General features: G+C 41.6%; 1 long non-coding RNA gene across 1 annotated transcript; it reads right to left on the bottom strand.

Annotated features, from left to right (window-relative positions):
• Nucleotides 1-544: 544 nt before the first annotated feature.
• Nucleotides 545-3,952, bottom strand: LOC307224383. Its single transcript, XR_013842483.1, has 3 exons — nt 3,815-3,952; nt 2,580-2,764; nt 545-794 (listed from the first exon to the last, which is right to left on the bottom strand). It is a non-coding gene; the product is annotated as an uncharacterized lncRNA (long non-coding RNA).
• Between the last annotated feature and the right edge of the window lie 14,108 nt (nt 3,953-18,060).

Genomic DNA, 18,060 nt, shown 5'->3' with positions numbered 1-18,060 from the left:
TATTTGCATATATGGACCTGAGTGAAAACTATCTACTGTATCCCCCTGCTGGCCAAGGGTGAGAACTTCAGTACATAACAAGTTCCATTAGCAATACTGTCTGTTCTTACCGGAAACCCGAGGACACCTCTGACTCTGTACTATAGCATATCACAAATTATAATCTCCATGTGTTTCTAATTACTCCTACATTTTACAACACATGAAGTGAAGCTGTTTCACATATTGCAAAATCAGGTGGTAAGCGAATGGAAGGCTTAGCTCACAATTGATCTTGCCCCTGAAATTAGGGAAGTCCAGCAACTATTCTGTTCTATTTTGACTTCTTTGTCTTGGGTTAGTTAGTATAACCCCTTGCATTGGGCCAATGATCTGCAGAATTATTTCAGATTGAAGATAAAACTCTTACAAATATCACCAGCCATGTAGTATGGCATATTACAAACACCCAAGTGACAGCTTTGCAACCAAAACGTTTGTGCTCTTCCCAGCAGTTCAGCTGGTGAGCAAAGAGCACTTGTTATCAAGAATACACAAAGCAGAGTTTGAATGCAAGGCAATGAGTTTAATGAAACAGGAAGTTTGAGTGATTTAGAAATATTATAGGAGGTTTCTTCAAGTTTTGTAGATCATGATGGATGCACTCTAAAGGAAAAATGGGGCTCCTTGATCAGCGAGAAGGAAGGGATGCAACTTGCAGTTGGCATTATCTGGCTGTTGACCTGTAGGTTGCTGTAGATTTCCTTTGAAAACTGAAGCTACTGGATTGAGTCGCAGTTCTTCATCACATTCCTCTGAAATTGAAAGAACAGAGGAAAGGTCAGGATAAAGTGCCAGTGTCATCCCAACCTAACAATATGGGCTGTATATTGTCTGGAAAGATGATTAAGTTTTTTAAAAAGTTTTTACATCCTTACTATACTGGTGCTAGCCTTGATCTGAGTGGTATAGGAGCACTGTGCCTCTTCTTCATATAGTAGAAACCAGAATACTACTCACACTGATATCCACCTGTTACTTTTCAGTGGAATTCTGTTTGTGCAGCAGGGCTTCCCCTCCCCCTCCCAGCCCACTCTCAAAATCTCTTCTGAAGGATCCTCCAATCCTCTGGAGAAGATTTTGAAGGCACGTGCCTGGTGGACTACAGGGGAGAGGAGGGAAGGGGGAAGTTTTGTTGCACAAGTGGAAGTCTTCTGGACGGGCTGAACAGCAGCTTAGATACAACCCAAAGGCTCATGGGTATTCACTGGCATTATACCAAACAAGGGAGTCAATAGGCTGGTCAGCTGGGAAAGAGGACGGGACTCCTGTACCTTTAACAGTTGTGTAGTAGAATTTCTGCAGGTGTAGCAAGTGACAACTGCTGGAATTCCTTCATCTAAACAATTATTATAGGAGCAGGAGCCACTCCCCTGTTTTTCACCTGGTGGCCACCCTAGTTACACCTCATGAGCACCACTTTGTCCGCTGAATTAGACAAAGGTAGGACCTTCAGTCATAATTAATTCAATATTGGTATCTTTGTTTAGCTCAGTGGTTATCAAAATTTTGGGTCACACACACACCCAGGTCCCATGAAATCATTCCCAACATCCCCTATAAAAAGCATCATTCAGAACACTGCTTTGCACAACCCACTAAGGAAGATAAGAATGCAATAAAGTTCAAAACAGTGACAATTAATTGCACAATTATTCAAAATAGACTGCTCCCTGCTGAAAGGCCCATTTCCACCTGGCCTAGGGGGCGGGGCCCACACTCACCCTGAACAGCTAAAAGAGGCTCCCAGGACGCCACTGGGACACTGCTGGAACAACTCTTGGGTTGGGGCAACTGGCTAAAATGTTTTAAATGGTTCTAATTTTGGTTGCTCTGCTTCATTTTTGTTGGGTTGGTGTTGGTTAAATCTTTAGTTGTTTTTTAACATTTGATATTTTGTTGTGTTTTATATGTTGCAAGCCACCCAGAGTGGTGGGAAACACAGCTAGATGAGTAGGATATAAATTAAAAATATTATTATTATTATTATTAAAATCCAGTTAAAACTATTTAGTTGAATTAATTCAACAGTGGAACCTCTGACTTAGCCAGTTATCTCATAGATACACAATTATGCTGTACAAGTAGTCCACCACCTGAAATATGAAGGTTGAAATGTGAATTTAAAAGTGAAAGGATTGCATGCATGCGTGCAAAGGCGTACCTAGGCTCCCATGCACCCTTGGCAAGGAGCTATATCGGTGACTCCCCGTCCCCACCACCAAATCCCTTCCACCTTTGGCAAGGAGATGCATCAGCGCCTCTGAAGCCAGGAGAGAAAATGAAGCACGAACTCAAAAGGTTTGCTTTTTGTTGCCTTTCACCCCCCACCGCTGACTTCCCCCATGAACATCAAGGTTAGGGTGTGTCTGCTGTGCCTCCCTTTCTCCTCCTCCTCCTCCTCCATCTGTCCGTCTGCCTCCCTCCCCACCTCAGCTTCCCATGGTAGAGAGTGGGAACAAAACTATTTCTCCTTCTCCCCAACTCCCCACAAATGACTTAGCTTAATCTTCTAGATAGTTGTAGCAAAATATAATTACCACCACAGGAAGCAGGGTTGCTTTTTGTATAAGGCTTAATTCGCCGACACAGTCTTTCAATTTAAATACAGCATTCTTGGCATCACTGTCCTCTGTGTGCTTAGAAACTTCTTTCTCAACTTCATCATCTGATTTAAAAAGCACCGTTTTTACGAAAGACTTGACAGGCTCACAGATGGAGAAAGCTGCATTAAAGCAAAGCAAACAAACAAAACAAAAACACTAAATAGCTGGCGATTTAAGAAATAACTTTTCACATACATTTTTTTTCAGATCTTTGGAGTTTTAAATGTATAATGACAATAGTAACTGGGAAGAGTGTATGGCTTGATTATTTTTATTTATTCCTTGTTAGATTTATATACTGTCCTTCAAAAGATCTCAGGGCAGTTCACAAGATAAAAACACTAAATAAAAGCACAAATAAATAGTTAACACAGAAACAACAAAACCTCCCACAAACACATTTAAAAGGCTGTAGAATATTATCAGGAATGGGGAATGAGAAGAGAGAAATATAAAAGAAAAAACCTTTTCTGCTTATAGCTTCCTAATAAGCAAATTCTGCCTAAAATGCAGGGGCTGAGTTGCAATATCTCAGCAGGAACACAGGCAGCTGCGTTACACCAAATCAAGCCACTAACTAACTTAGTACAGTGCTACCTTGGGTTACATACGCTTCAGGTTACAGACTCCGCTAACCCAGAAATAGTACCTCGGGTTAAGAACTTTGCTTCGGGATGAGAATAGAAATCGTGCTCCGGCGGCGCGGCAGCAGCAGGAGGCCCCATTAGCTAAAGTGGTACCTCAGGTTAAGAACAGTTTCAGGTTAAGAACGGACCTCCAGAACAAATTAAGTACTTAACCTGAGGTACCACTGTAGTGGCTACACTGACTGGCTGTAGCTCTGCAGGATTTCAGTCAAGGAGTCTTTGCCAGCCCTGCCTAGAGGTGCTGGAGACTGAAACTGAGACCTATTGCATGTAATGCAAATGTAGCAACGTCCAAAGATCAATTAGATATCAGTAGAGAATGGCGTCCATGATTGCCAGTCGGTTATGCTAAGCTCTGCGTCTCCCTGCCACCCTTTTGCGACTGGTTCTGTCCCTGCACCACCACTTTGTGACAGTAATTTTCAGCCATGTCAGGTGGGCCTTGAGGGGTAGAAGGCTTGAGAAACCCTGCTCTACAGTGTTTTCAGGCAGAGAGTTGTGCATGGCATTACGGATGCTTACCAGAGTTGCAGCTACATGCCAGGATGAGGAGCAGAAAGAGCAGGGTTGGCTTCATAGCAGCAAGGACCGCTTCCTAGAAATAGTCGAAATGCTTTGTGACTTCCTTTGGAACCTAAGGCACAGAGCCGAGAAAGAAGGAGATATATAAGAGTCTACAAGACTGACTCCTCCCTCAATAGAGCATGGCAGGTCACCAGACTTCCTTCGCTCTTGTCTTCCTGGCGCATTTTCTTAGCAAGGACGCACAGGCAAATATGCCCTCCAGCCAGTTTCAGATATGCAAGCCTCTGTTCTGTTCTCTGAAGCTATGACACGTTGGAGAGTTTGAGGAAACCAAGCAGCCCAAGGACTGCCATCTGCACTGGCAACAGCCATGACCAGACGTAGTTGCACACAGCATAGAATGAGTTGGAATTTTCTAACCCCTTTTTAACAACAAGAGCTGTTTCAAATCCCCCAAGAGAAATAACAACACCAAGATCTGCTGAGTTGGGTTTTCTCTAGAATCCTCGTATCTGATATATTTCAATAAAACGTCATTCACTATCTCTATCAACAATAAAGCAGGAGCATAGAAAGGATAATGTTTTATTTCAAACAATTTCTTGGGAAAGCAATGGCAGAGGTGAAGAAATCAGTACTCTTACCCAATCATCTTTAAGGCATCTAGGACAATACCAAACCTTACACACATTCCTCTGATACTTAGCAGGCTTCATCCACTCAGAAGACTGCAAATTTCATCCAGTTTTGACACATTAAACCCATTTGCTGATATCTCCATTATAATTTATGGGGAGACAGCTGAAGCTTTGGAAAACTAACCGAAGCAAGGCTCCTCTTCAGATCTTAAATTAAGTTTGAGGACATTATTAGGCTTCAGCCTGAGGCTCCAAAGTGGGTTCTGAACCGAGTAATTTGTTTTTACACCCCTAATCTGTATGCAATGGGAAATTTGTTGTGACAGACACTACAGTTGTCACCTCTGTGTTCTTTTTCCTGGAACTGCCATCATTTGTTTACTCTCTTTCTATGGGGATTCATACAAAGCGGTTGCCAGATCGTTGCGTTCTTATATTTTTTGCGGGGGTCTCCCATTATTTTTCAGACCTGGGCTTTTTCGGTGACAATTTTTGTTATAAAATACAATCACAGTAGCAGCTTGTCTAATCTGAACAGAGAAAACACTCTCAAGGCTTTTAAACATTAGTGTGCCTTTAAACAAAAGCTTTCTGTCTGAAATCCAGGACACACATTGATGGCGCTGGCCCCAGCAGGTGATTGGGCTGCCATGGCCTTGCTGCTGCCCCATCCAGGTTCTCAGCAGTGTCAGCAGAACAGTTCCATGACTCCAGCGGACCCCACTACCACCTAAGAAGTTATCAATGTTCTTAAGGGAATAAAATATGCCTATGGAAAGACCCCCTCATACAGATTTTGTTTGGGATTTGTTTCTATCATTAAGGGATTTCCTTAGCTATTGACATTTCTTCTTTTGATATTGGCATGCGGTTTCTTTTCTGAAGGAGCAGTTAATTTGGCCACAGGCATGCTTTACTTTTATTCCTGGTTTTGGCACGCTTTGAAATTCAGTTGCTAATTGTGCCAAACTACCGCACCACTAGTTAGTTAGTTATTTACTATTATATTCCACCCTTCCTGCCAAGGAGCTCTGTGCTGTCCACCCTAGGTGCTCGGGGTGTGTTCTAAATTAAAGTGCTTTCCAACCATTGCAAATGCTTTTATTTCTAAGTATTTCAAAGAAAAGTTTGCATTGGGAGATACAAAGGTGAACAACATCCTATATGCAAATAGGTGTAATTGTGTTCTTATGGCCTGTAACTAACACACACACACACACACACAGAGAGAGAGAGAGAGAGAGAGAGAGAGAGAGAGAGAGAGAGAGCTGTTCTCTCCAGCATTTCCACCAACATGAAAAGAAATTTCTTTCCATCTCCACCTTGTTGGCTACCTGCCTGCCACAGTAAAAGATGTGTAGAGTGTTGCTGGACTCACCCATCAGAAGGATCACCTGGGAGGGGGGCAAGAATGTTTGCATCTGTCCTATTGGTAGATGACTGATGGAGAAGCTTTGTCTCTTAATTCCCCTCTTCCTTCAAATGCTACTCCATCACTGAAGTGCCCAGTCTGAAGCCCTTAATATCTCTCCCTCTCTCACTCACTCACACACACACACTCACTCAATGAACAAAATGGAGGCAGCTAGTACCAGTTTAATTTTCTGTGGAGGCCATAAAGCATAAATGAGTGAAAGCACACATGCCTCTGTCCAAATCAATTCCCAAAGAAGAAAAATCCATGTATACAAACTACCGGTAATCCTTTAATTTAGGTAATCGCTTAATGACCTGAATAATTTAAAAGCAGCAGTTGTGCTATCAGTTCTTGCCAAAGTCAAGACATTTGTGACAGTTTACAATGCCTAGGATTATGTTGATCGTTTTCGATTTACCTTGCTGTGGAATAATCTGCCTTTGCCTCTTCCCCTGCCCAGTCCCCAACCATTTGCTCCTTGTAACTGTGAAAATCTTACAGCCACTCATGATCCTGTTCACCAGTTCTTAACACAAATGCTTCCTTGCTATTTACAATGCCTAGGATTATGTTGATCGTTTTCGATTTACCTTGCTGTGGAATAATCTGCCTTTGCCTCTTCCCCTGCCCAGTCCCCAACCATTTGCTCCTTGTAACTGTGAAAATCTTACAGCCACTCATGATCTTGTTCACCAGTTCTTAACACAAATGCTTCCTTGCTATTTATACCCATTAGTTATCTTGGCAGGGGTGCCAACTTGAATAAAATATTGGAGGGTCCAGATAAGCCCTTCCTCTGCCCCTATCCACCTTAGGCTTCAAGCTTGGTTTTTTTCCACTCACCCTTGGTCACCTCCAACACAGGAGAAGGTTACTAGTAGGCTCTAGCTTGTCTGCCCTCTGTTCTTTTCTGTTCCCCATCGTCATCATCATCATCATCATCATCATCACCACTGCCACATCATAACGATGAAAACCTTATGGCTATTGATCTTTGCAAAATCTACCATCCTATTCTGCATTCAGGTAGGTAGCCGTGTTGGTCTGATGCAGTCGAAATATATATTAAAAAAAATAAAAATTGGCCAGTAGCACCTTAGAGACCAACTAAGTTTGTTCTTGATATGAGCTTTCGTGTGCGTGCACCAGAACAAACTTAGTTGGTCTATAAGGTGCTACTGGACAATCTCCCTGATCTCACTATCTTTCCAGCATCACTAACTTAATTTCATTCATTCCTAATTTTCTATTGTCCTCAGATTTTATTTTTTTATGCCACCAAATACATATTCAGATAGTTATTTTCTTTATACAGAGTTTTGGAGGAAATCAGAGACATGGCGTTAAAGCCTGAGCGCATGTGAAACTGATACAGCGCTTGCAAACCATGTTCATGAAAAATGTAAACATGTCAGGTAGATATAGATATTATTGCTTTTCTGACAGTTATAGCTCGATTTATACATTAAGCAACTCGCAGGAGTTTCTAAGTGTTCCATCCTCACCATAACCCTATGAAGTAGATTATGCAAAGGCAGAGTTGTTTTCTCTGAGTGGCAAAGTGGTACAGTTAAGTAATGTTAGGCTTTGGACTTAGTGGTCCGACAGCACCCCCTTTTGATGAGCACATGAACTACTTCAGTTGTGAAGCACACAGTTAACATTTATTTCCTCCATCTCCACCACCACCACCATCACCACCACCAATTCCACACTTTAAAACTGTTTCTACATTTATGATAAATTTAAGCAAGCCAAAAAACAAACTAAAACTGTTTGTCAACCCTGGTTTAAAAGAAAAAACAACTATGAGCACCTGAAATTTCACATTTTAAAATCATGTAAAATCATAGCACTACCATGCCTACAAGAATGAAATGGAGTCTGTTGCCCTGTTGCTAAATACACATAAATGGGAATAAACACTATTTTGTTAAAAAAACAAAACAAAACCGTGATGGGCGGATTTAAAAATGAACATCTGTAGCCATGCACGTGCCTGGTTGGCTGGCTGCCCCCTAACTATAGAATGTTTTTAAAAATAAGAAGGAAAAGATGTTAGCCTTGGTGGGCTCCAACATGCCCCTGTTGACCCAAGTGCTGATGTGAGGCCTGTTTGCCTCTCCTTGCATCATCTGAACTGTTGCTGCGGTCTAAACTACGGAACCTAGGGCCTGCCAATTGGGAGGTCGGCGGTTCAAATCCCTGCAACGGGGTGAGCTCCCGTTGTTCGGTCCCAGCTCCTGCCCACCTAGCAGTTCGAAAGCACATCAAAGTGCAAGTAGATAAATAGGTACCACTCTGGCAGGAAGGTAAACGGTGTTTCTGCTCTGGTTTGCCAGAAGCAGCTTAGTCGTGCTGGCCACATGACCCGGAAAAACTGTCTGCGGACAAATGTGGGCTCCTTGGCCAGTAAAGTGAGCACTACAACCCCAGAGTCGTTTGTGACTGGACTTAACTCTCAGGGGTCCTTTACCCTTACCTTTCATTTTCCTAGGGATGCAGGAACCTGGACTTTGACCCTTACATCCAGCCTTTATTAAATCACTGCTTAGAGGAAATGCATTACCAAAAATGAGGACAAAAGAGAACATTGATTTGCATAAAACTGGCACATCTCAGCTTCTCAATAACCTTATGAAGTAGGCTATGCAAATAGAGAGTGAATTTTTTGCCCTAAACCTGCTGGTGAAGTCCATATGTGAATGGGATTTTCCATATCTAAACTCAGCATGTTGCCCACAAATTTTGCAATGTTTAAAACAGCCCTCTATCTCTGCTAGATTTGCTTTTCCAAGCCAATGGAAGGTTTACTTATTATTATTATTATTATTATTATTATTTAAATAATTTTTACCTGCAGATTTCACAAAAAGGGGAAGGAAAAGGTAGGAAAAAATCAAAATAAGATGTGCTGATGGTTATTGTATCCATCCTGTGAACTGATGATTTTTTTGTTGTTAGTGCTGTTTATATATTCTTTTTCTTTCCTTCCTTTTATTGCCTTTATTTCTTCATCTTTTTCTTTCACCAATGGAAGGATTCCCCTCCCATCCATCTTCCCCCCACCTCAAGAAATAAGGAAGATAACAGATGTGAATAAGTTTATAGTGCCCTCTGTTTTCATGTGATGGGTAGAACTTCTGTTGCTATTTCCTGTTTCTGAACTATGTAATTAAATAAGTTACATGCCCAGTTTTGCACTTCCTAAAGTGTCTGCCCCCTCCCCCAAAACTGACACTTGTCCTTCTGTTCATCACCCTAGCATGCTGCTACTTCTTTGGTAAGAATCACTTATGGCTCTTCACAGCAAGTCACTGAAAAAGCAAAAATAAAACAATTCAGTGCATGCTTTCAGAGACAGCATAAAATAAAACAGGTTCCAAAATGAGGACATTTCAGACATCTGGCTCTCCATGTGAATAGTATCACCTGCATTGGGACATGCACCTGTGCAGCTGAATGTAACATCTCTTTAAGCTGCAAAATGTCACATGAAGGAAAACTTCCTTCATTTCTAGTATAAATATTTTGGCATTGTGATGACCAGCCTCTTTTCTTCAAGAGAATGTGATGGTTCTCCCATTGCCCAGAACAAGGTGTTATAGGAATTCTAAGGTCTCATATATAAAAATAATCCATTCATAAATGTACATGTATAAGGCAGTGGTGCCCAAACTTTTTTTCAAAGAGGGCCAGATTTGATGAAGCGAAGGACCATGAGGGGCCAACCAAAGTTGTTAACCTTTTTTTAGGATTGAAGTTGTTGAGCTTTTTTTATCCTGGGAAATAAACTGCCGCTGGGGCTGCATTAAACCGACCGACCATCAGATTAGGCCCCCGAAACAGGAAACAGACTTTGTACATGCCTGCCATAAGAGTATGTGTGTGCGGTTGCACTCAAGCACAGCACAATATCATGGAGATTTGCTCAGCTGTGGGTTGTGTTCCTCGGGGCTTATTCCCTAATTCCCTTATTTTCTTTTGTGCATCTCTCTGGCAAGCCACGAGATGGAGCTCTAAGAATCATCGCAGATGGTCAATGTTACTTGAGGAGTTATTATTTGCTCCATAGTGACCATCTGGATCCTGTGGCAACTTCAGGTATTGCACTTAGAGTAGATATCACCCAAACCTTGTGGAGACCTTGTGGTTGTAAGAAGAACCTTTGCTTGACCAGTGCTACACAGAGGAAGCAGAATACTTTAAAGTTCCTACTTTCCTGCCCAACTCCAAGTAAGAATAGCACCCTCCCATCAGGACTGCATTGCATGTTCTTGTCATGCAAATGCATAAAGCACTGGAGTGGGTTTGCCTGGCTTGAGCTGTGCTGCCTCCAGAGGCTGGGGGAGCTACGTGGCTGCCCAGCACATAACAGCAACACTGTCACTGTGCATGTGTCTGCTTGCATGCAAGGGGGAGGCAGAGGCTGGTGGCTGCACCCACAACAGCACCAAATACTGGTGGGAACTGAGGAAGCAATTGCTGCTGTGGGATCTATCAAGGGCAGTCTGTTCTGGGCACTCAATACTGTGGAGCTGGGCTTGTGTCCTTTAGTACATCAGTGTGAACCCATTGTCACTTACTATTAAGGGGCAGGGGGGATGTTGCCCTTCTAGATTTGTTCTCTAGATCCCCAAAAGTAGCCTCTGTGACAAAGTGCATTCATCATACAAACTTAGAAATGAATCCTGAGCACAGGAATGCAAGGCAGTGATTTGAGCATGATTTCAAGAACATGGCATAAAAATTCTCAAGGTTTTCTGTAGCATAATCAGGGCCTCATGTAAGGTTTGATGAGGCCCTAAGCTACTGAAGGTAATAGGGCCCATTATATGTCCAGCTGTCCTTTGTCAACAACAAATTGTCGCTGTTTTTTGTCTTGAATATATGCTATATGGTAATTTATGGACCTCATAGGTATCTAAAGCCATTTGCACATAACAAAATATGTATTTTATCAAAGTAATTGTTGAACTGAAATACAATCAAGAAGAAGTATATTAATAGTGAAATACAATTAAGAAGAAGTATACAGTTTTTGGGGCCCCAAGAGAGCGGGGCCCTAAGCTATAGCTTGTTTAGCTTATACATAAATCTGGCACTGTCTGTGACAAAATGCATTCATCATACAAATTTATAAATGACTCCTGAGCACAGGAATGCAAGGCAGTGATTTGAGCATGAAAGATTCAAGAACATGGCATAAGATTTCTCAAGGTTTTCTGTAGCATAATGATTATTGCCTCACAGGGGAAATGAAACTTCTTCATCAATGACAATACAAGAGAGGAGGAAGAAAAGAATAGATTGATGAGGAGTATTTCTCCGCAACTGATGCTGGCAGTCAGGATGTAGAATTATCTGGGCTTCATCCAAAGATCATAATTCCTAGAAGGCTTAGCATTTTTCCAGCACTTTTTCCTGAAATGAAATGTAGGTCAGTACAGGGTGCTGAAGTGTAAAAGAAGCAGGAGACAAAAGCACAGAGTACTTTTTGATGAGCAAAAGTATTAATAATCTTCCCCAAATGTATGAGCTTGCATCATGGCAGATAAGTGGAAATAATTAATATCTTTGCCTTCTCTTTGTGACTTGGGACACCTGCCTGAACTATTGGAACAGTTGGCCAGCTTTAGTGTGGGCAGACGTGGGTTTTCCTCATAATTTTATAGGCATACTGTGTAAATTGAGAGATTATGCATAGGAATTTGTGTATAGAGAGGGCTGTTTGACTTTTGATCTCTACAATAATGTTTTTTACAAGCAGACTGTACATAAAGTTTGAGAATTGTGAACCTGTTTGTAATCTTCAACTGAGGAAAAAACGAGCAAGAAAATAATTACCACCAGTGTCTTGTAGCCATTTTTTTCCTCCTGTGATAATTTGTCGACGCTCTGTTTCAACGTGGTTACAGCAGTTATTGCAAGCTTTGAAGCAGAATATTTTTCAAGAGCACTCTTCACATCTGACTCTGATCCATGAAGCATTAGAGACATAATATCTTGAACAACTGCACACTGATAAAAAGAAGCTAGGAAGAAAAAAATAAATAAAAACCAAACAGATTTTTTTTTTAATGCATGCTTTATTTAAACACTTTGTGGTGGCTCACCTGAGAATGCACTACCTCTGATATGATGTGGATACCAATTATAACTCTGTAGAGTTGTGGTGGGAGAAACATTCCTTCTGCTGACACTACATGAGGGAAGAGTGTAATGCTTACTCGCTCGTTGCTATGTTTGCATGCCAGGGACATGAAGCCATGATGAAAGGGTAGCACACTCACTGGAAGTGGTGTATTCAGGAAGGAACAGTCAAACATTAAGCTTCCTCTACGTAGCACTGCCTCCCCCCAGAAAACACAAAAAACACTTTGGCCCAGCTTTCCTGTGAGCTGAGTAACTTCTAAACTGGATGCTACTGAGTACGACACCGGAGCTCACCACAGAATGCAGGTGTCACTACTAGAGCCAACATAAACTGGTGGTGCCTCATGTAACTCACTGACTGTCACCTTCACAGATCTTTCTGAGCTCTGTCCTGTGAGCTGCCAGGCAGTAACACAAAAGCAACTAAACACAATTAGTAAACACAATTACTAGGGAGTAAGCCTCATGAAGCACAATGGGATCTGCTCCTGAGAGAACTTGGGTTGGGTTGTGCTTGAGTGCAGGGCCCTCTCAAGAGTTAGTCCAGGTGAACTCCTTGTCTCCTTGTTCTGGGCACTGAGAGGACCACCCCATTTTTCTGAAGTAAGTAGGTGGGTCATAGTGCTAGAATACTACTACCAGCCTTTTTGAAAACTATTCTTTCTTCTCCCTGAACCCACACACTTCTTTTCTTCACGCTCCTTCTGCTGTCACAACTCCTCTGAACCCAACTGTTCTTCCAGATGCACAAGCAATCCTTGCTAATCCGCATCAACACAGTCAGAGCCAGGAATTTCATAGAATCAGAGAATTGGAAGGGAATCTGAGGATCATCTAGTCCAACCCCCTGCAATACAGGAATATGCAGCTGCCCCACGCTCTAACCATCCAGGCTCATAAACTTGCTCCTAGCGGTATCCATAATTGACCCCTTTCCACATATCAGGTGGTTTTCAGCGCTAGCTCTACTCAAAGTAAAACCATTGAAGTTAATGGATAGGATGAATTTAGGTTCCTGAATTTCAGTCGGTTTGTGTAGAACTCAGCTGAATACAACTCTTTGCATTTGGCCACCTGTGTACCTACCTTTGGGCAGGTGGTACCGTTTGCCTGAAGAGCCCGATGCCTGAAGGGTCCTGGTTTTGGAGTTCATTTCACCGAGGCTCTCTGGCACTTTGTTTACAAATGTTGCTTCTGAAGACGCTACACTGAATTGTTCTATTTTTGCTCCTTCAGTTTGCTGAGGAAATGAAGGCCATTAGTAATGCTTACCAGAGGAACAGCAACATGCCAGGGTGATGAGCAGAAGGACAAGCACTGGCTTCATGGTGGCAAAGAACGCTCTGAATATGGGTTACAATAAGCAGCAAGCTGCTTGGGATCCTGGACTGCACAGCTCGCGTATGTATGTATGTGTATATATATATATATATATATATATATATACACACACACACACACACACACACACATACATACACCTGGTAGCAAGACCGGCTCCGCCCACAAAATGACAAATGAGGAAATATGACCTTATTCACCTTGTTCTTCTCCTGATTTCCTGAGGGAGAGAAAAGATGGGTGGTCTGATGTCTCTTGAGGGAGGGGGCGGGGAATGAAATCTGAAGGGGACAGGGGGCTGCTTCAAACATTGTAAAATTAATAGACAATGTGTAGGTCACCGTGGCATGCCCTGTAAGGCATTTCCTTGCAAAATAAGGAAAGATTTCCCTCCGCCCCGCCCCCTCCCAGCCCAAGGCAAGTGCATCTCCCTGTGGACTCAGGCGCAGAATATAAATGGGGTTTTAAAATGCAAGAGGGCAAAAATGGTGTTATGAAGTGTTTAATCTGAATGTGGAAAATCCCTGCTCACATATGGAGCTCTCTGGTAGCACTGCTTGTTTCTATTTGAAAGACTGCCAGACGACAGTCTGCTGTTTGAAGGGTTTCCCAGTTTAAAGATAAAACCCGCAGAAGCCATAGAAGAGAAAGCAGGGGTTTTGAAGCACCTGTCAACAGTTATTTATCCATTTATTTTATGTTGTTGTTGCTGCTGCTGCTGTTACAATAGATTTATGAATCACCTTCTAGACCACCATCTCAAGGCAATTTACACATTTAAAATCCCAGTTAAAAGCACAAATGAAAATACATTTAAAACAAAACTAAAACCTTAACATAGTGGACACTCGTGGTAAGGAGCCATTTATCCAGCTGGGAAAGCTCCCTTTTCCTCCAAGGAACTCAAGACAGCACACATGTTTCTCCCCATCTGCATTTATTCTCACAACAACCCTGTGAGGTAGGTTAAGCTGAGAAACAGTGACTGGCCCCAGATCACACAGTGAGCTTTATAGCTCAGTGGGGTTTTTTGACCCAGCTCTCCCAGGTCCTAGTCCAGCACTTTAACCACTAGAGCACACTGTGAGCACACAGCACTTGTAGAGCAAGCACACCGATCACCTGGTTAGTCTCTAACCCCTAGGGTGGAGTGCATTATATTTCCCATTAAATAATTGCATTTATTTCTAAATGTATATCTATACATATAAATGAGCATGTGCAAATTTTGTGTGTCTTATTTTGACCTTCTGATGCATTTTCTCTTCTTTGGCTATGCCTACATGGCCATTTATTCGCTGGATAGTCCTGAGACCAACTCTCTCTTTGCATGGCCTGCCTGCCTGGTTTAGGAGGCTGGAATGTTACTGTGTATTTCTTGGTGGAAGGAGAAAATGCGCACGTAAAGAATGAAATGAAATATGTCACTTTCGCAAGTCAAATTTAATGTGCATTCTGTGCAGCTGAGGAACCTGATTCAGATGCCCTTAGATTTGTACTTTGGTGTCTTTGATTAGTTTCCCCTCCATAATTCTCTTTAAGTGTAGTAACATTCTAAATGTGTACTTCATTATGTGCATATACAAATGAAATCTGAAGACAATGTATCTCAATACAGTGGTACCTCAGGTTAAGTACTTTATTCGTTCCAGAGGTCCGTACTTAACCTGAAACTATACTTAACCTGAAGAACCACTTTAGCTAATGGGGCCTCCTGCTGCTGCCGCACTGCCGGAGCACGATTTCTGTTCTCATCCTGAAGCAAAGTTCTTAACCTGAGGTACTATTTCTGGGTTAGCAGAGTCTGTAACCTGAAGCATATGTAACCCGAGGTACCATTGTATGTGCAATTTTGAAGTTGAATGAGTGATGTTGACAATATTGCTGGATCAGGCAGTATTTGTGTTAGGAGCTGCACAACAGAACTGCAAACTTTGCAGATCAGTGGCTGTAAGTTTTTCAATGTTACAAAGAGCACATGCAGGTAGGGGAATGGGATGGAAAGAGGCAGGTTATTCCACAGCACAGTTAATTTGCCCTGTATCCAAATAATCAGTATAGCTTAGGGTTTTATAGAGTTTCTGAATACAGTGGTACCTCGGGTTAAGTACTTAATTTGTTCCGGAGGTCCATACTTAACCTGAAACTGTTCTTAACCTGAAGCACCACTTTAGCTAATGGGGCCTCCTGCTGCCGCCGTGCCGCCGGAGCACGATTTCTGTTTTCATCCTGAAGCAAAGTTCTTAACCTGAAGCACTATTTCTGGGTTAGCAGAGTTTGTAACCTGAAGTGTATATAACCTGAGGTACCACTGTACAGGGCTAGAATTGCTAACACAAATGCTGCTTCTAAATCATGTAGGTTATTAAAAGATTTGCATGTATATTTTTTCCTATTGATTTGTAGTCAACATTGTTTCTAGAATTCCATCTCCTGGGAAGTTTATCTGGGGCCTTATGCATTGTTATTTTGTAGGTACCACGTTAATATACATTTTATTTTCTCAGGCATTATTTTTTTTATTTTCTTTTACGTGTGATAGAAATGGAAAAACTGTTTTAAACACAGAAACTAAATTATCCATTCTGCTGAATCTGGGAATTTCTTTTATTTTAACAGCTTTGTACTACATTCAGTAAATATGAAGGGCTGGATAAAAGCAAGTTGAGAAACCTGTCATCAGTCACCCAGGGCAAAAACATACTGTTCCATATCAACTGTTTGTCTAGCTCATGTCTAGACCATCCCAATTTGGGGACTGTGGGTGTGTTTCTTCAAAGCCTCCCTTCAGCCATTTCTCTAATCCCAACCATCCTCTCCAGAAACAGCTGTTCTTTTGTCGCTGGGAAGAGTTTAAAGGCCACATGGACCCTCTACAGCCACATGGTATGTCCCCTCTACAAGATCACCACAAGGCACTTAACCAATAGGAATGCATCTTTTTTTTTTTTTTATAAATATTTATTGAGGTTTTTTAGATACAAAATGCAAAAATAGTAAACAATATAGCATGGATTATAACACATTTTTCAGAACTTCTTTGGACTCCCTCACGTCTCCCACTCCCACTTACATCATTATAAATTTTTTTTTCCAGCAATTTATCATCTTATTTATATTCTTGAATCTTGTTCCGTTAATTTAATCTAATCTCCGAAAATTTTATGTTTCCCTCAATCTCACTTATCATCAAGTTCAAATCTAATTCAATTGTAGGCAATTATTTATGATCTAGCATCCTTCTTAGCATTCAACCAAATTACAATACTTTTGTAAATAAATCTTGAATTTCTTCCAGTCTTCTTCAACCCTCTCTTCTCCCAGGTCTCGAATTCTGCCAGTCATCTCGGCCAGTTGCATATAGTCCATCAGCTGCATCTGCCACTCTTCCAGTGTGGGTAGATCTTGAGTTTTCCAACTCTTAGCGATGAGTATCCTTGCTGCCGTTGTTGCATACATAAAAAATGTTCGGTCCTTCTTTAACACCTTCTGGCCGACAATGCCCAGAAGGAAGGCCTCTGGTTTCTTAGTGAAGGTATACTTAAATACCTTTTTCAACTCATTATATATCATTTCCCAGAAGGCCTTCACTCTAGGACAGGTCCACCAGAGGTGAAAGAATGTTCCTTCGTGTTCTTTACATTTCCAACATTTATTATCAGACAAATGGTATATTTTGGCAAGTTTAACTGGGGTCATGTACCATCTATATATCATTTTCATTACGTTTTCCTTCAAAGCATTACATGCAGTGAAGTTCAACCCAGTGGTCCACAACCTTTCCCAGTCCTCAAACATAATATTATGCCCAATGTCCTGAGCCCACTTTATCATGACCGATTTAACCATTTCGTCTTGTGTATTCCATTTCAGCAGCAAGTTATACATTCTTGATAATACCTTAGTTTTTGGTTCTAACAATTCTGTTTCCAACTTCGATTTCTCCACCTGGAACCCTACCTTTTTGTCATTTTTAAAAACTTCTTTAATCTGAGCGTAATGTAACCAGTCTCGCACTTTATCTTTCATTTTCTCCAAACTCTGCAATTTCCAATTTTCTCCGTCTTTTTCTAATATTTCCCAATATTTTGGCCATTTGGCCTCCATATTGAGTCTCTTTCGGGCCTTAGCTTCCAGAGGTGAAAGCCACCTCGGAGTTTTGTTTTCCAGTAAGTCTTTGTATTTTGTCCAGACATTAAAAACTGCTTTCCTGACCAATAGGAATGCATCTTTAAGGTCTCCATTCTGAGTCAGGCTAAGCCTTGTGTGTAGTTTCTGGGACCTTGTGCAATCCGTCAGTCTCCTTCCACCTGCTGCTGAGAGCTTTGGAATATAGGGACGTGCCCTGAATCAGACTATAAAGGAACCTCTCTACCTTAAAGAAATGGTGGGGGAAGCATGGGGTGCTGATCATATGGGATGCTGAGTACAATGTTAAAGTCCCATTTCGCTTTAAAAACCATGTGCACCTTTCTTCATCTTGGGGGGGGTACATAGCTGTGCTTTCACTCTCCCCAGCACCATCTAAACAGGACCAGAAAAACACTTTTCTCTTCTCTTTCTCCAATGTTGCAATATGAGTGTGGGGGGACAAGACCCTTAAAAACAAAAAATGCCATCTGCTAGCCTGCTTGTCTCGTTTTGCAATGCAATATCTATACATTTAAAGGTTTTCTGGTATTTTCATAGAT

The sequence above is a fragment of the Podarcis cretensis genome (genome assembly GCF_951804945.1).
Source record: "Podarcis cretensis genome assembly, chromosome: 1".
NCBI classification, from domain to species: domain Eukaryota; kingdom Metazoa; phylum Chordata; class Lepidosauria; order Squamata; family Lacertidae; genus Podarcis; species Podarcis cretensis.
Note: the sequence above shows the minus strand (reverse complement) of the source record. Positions and strands in the feature narration are given on the sequence as shown.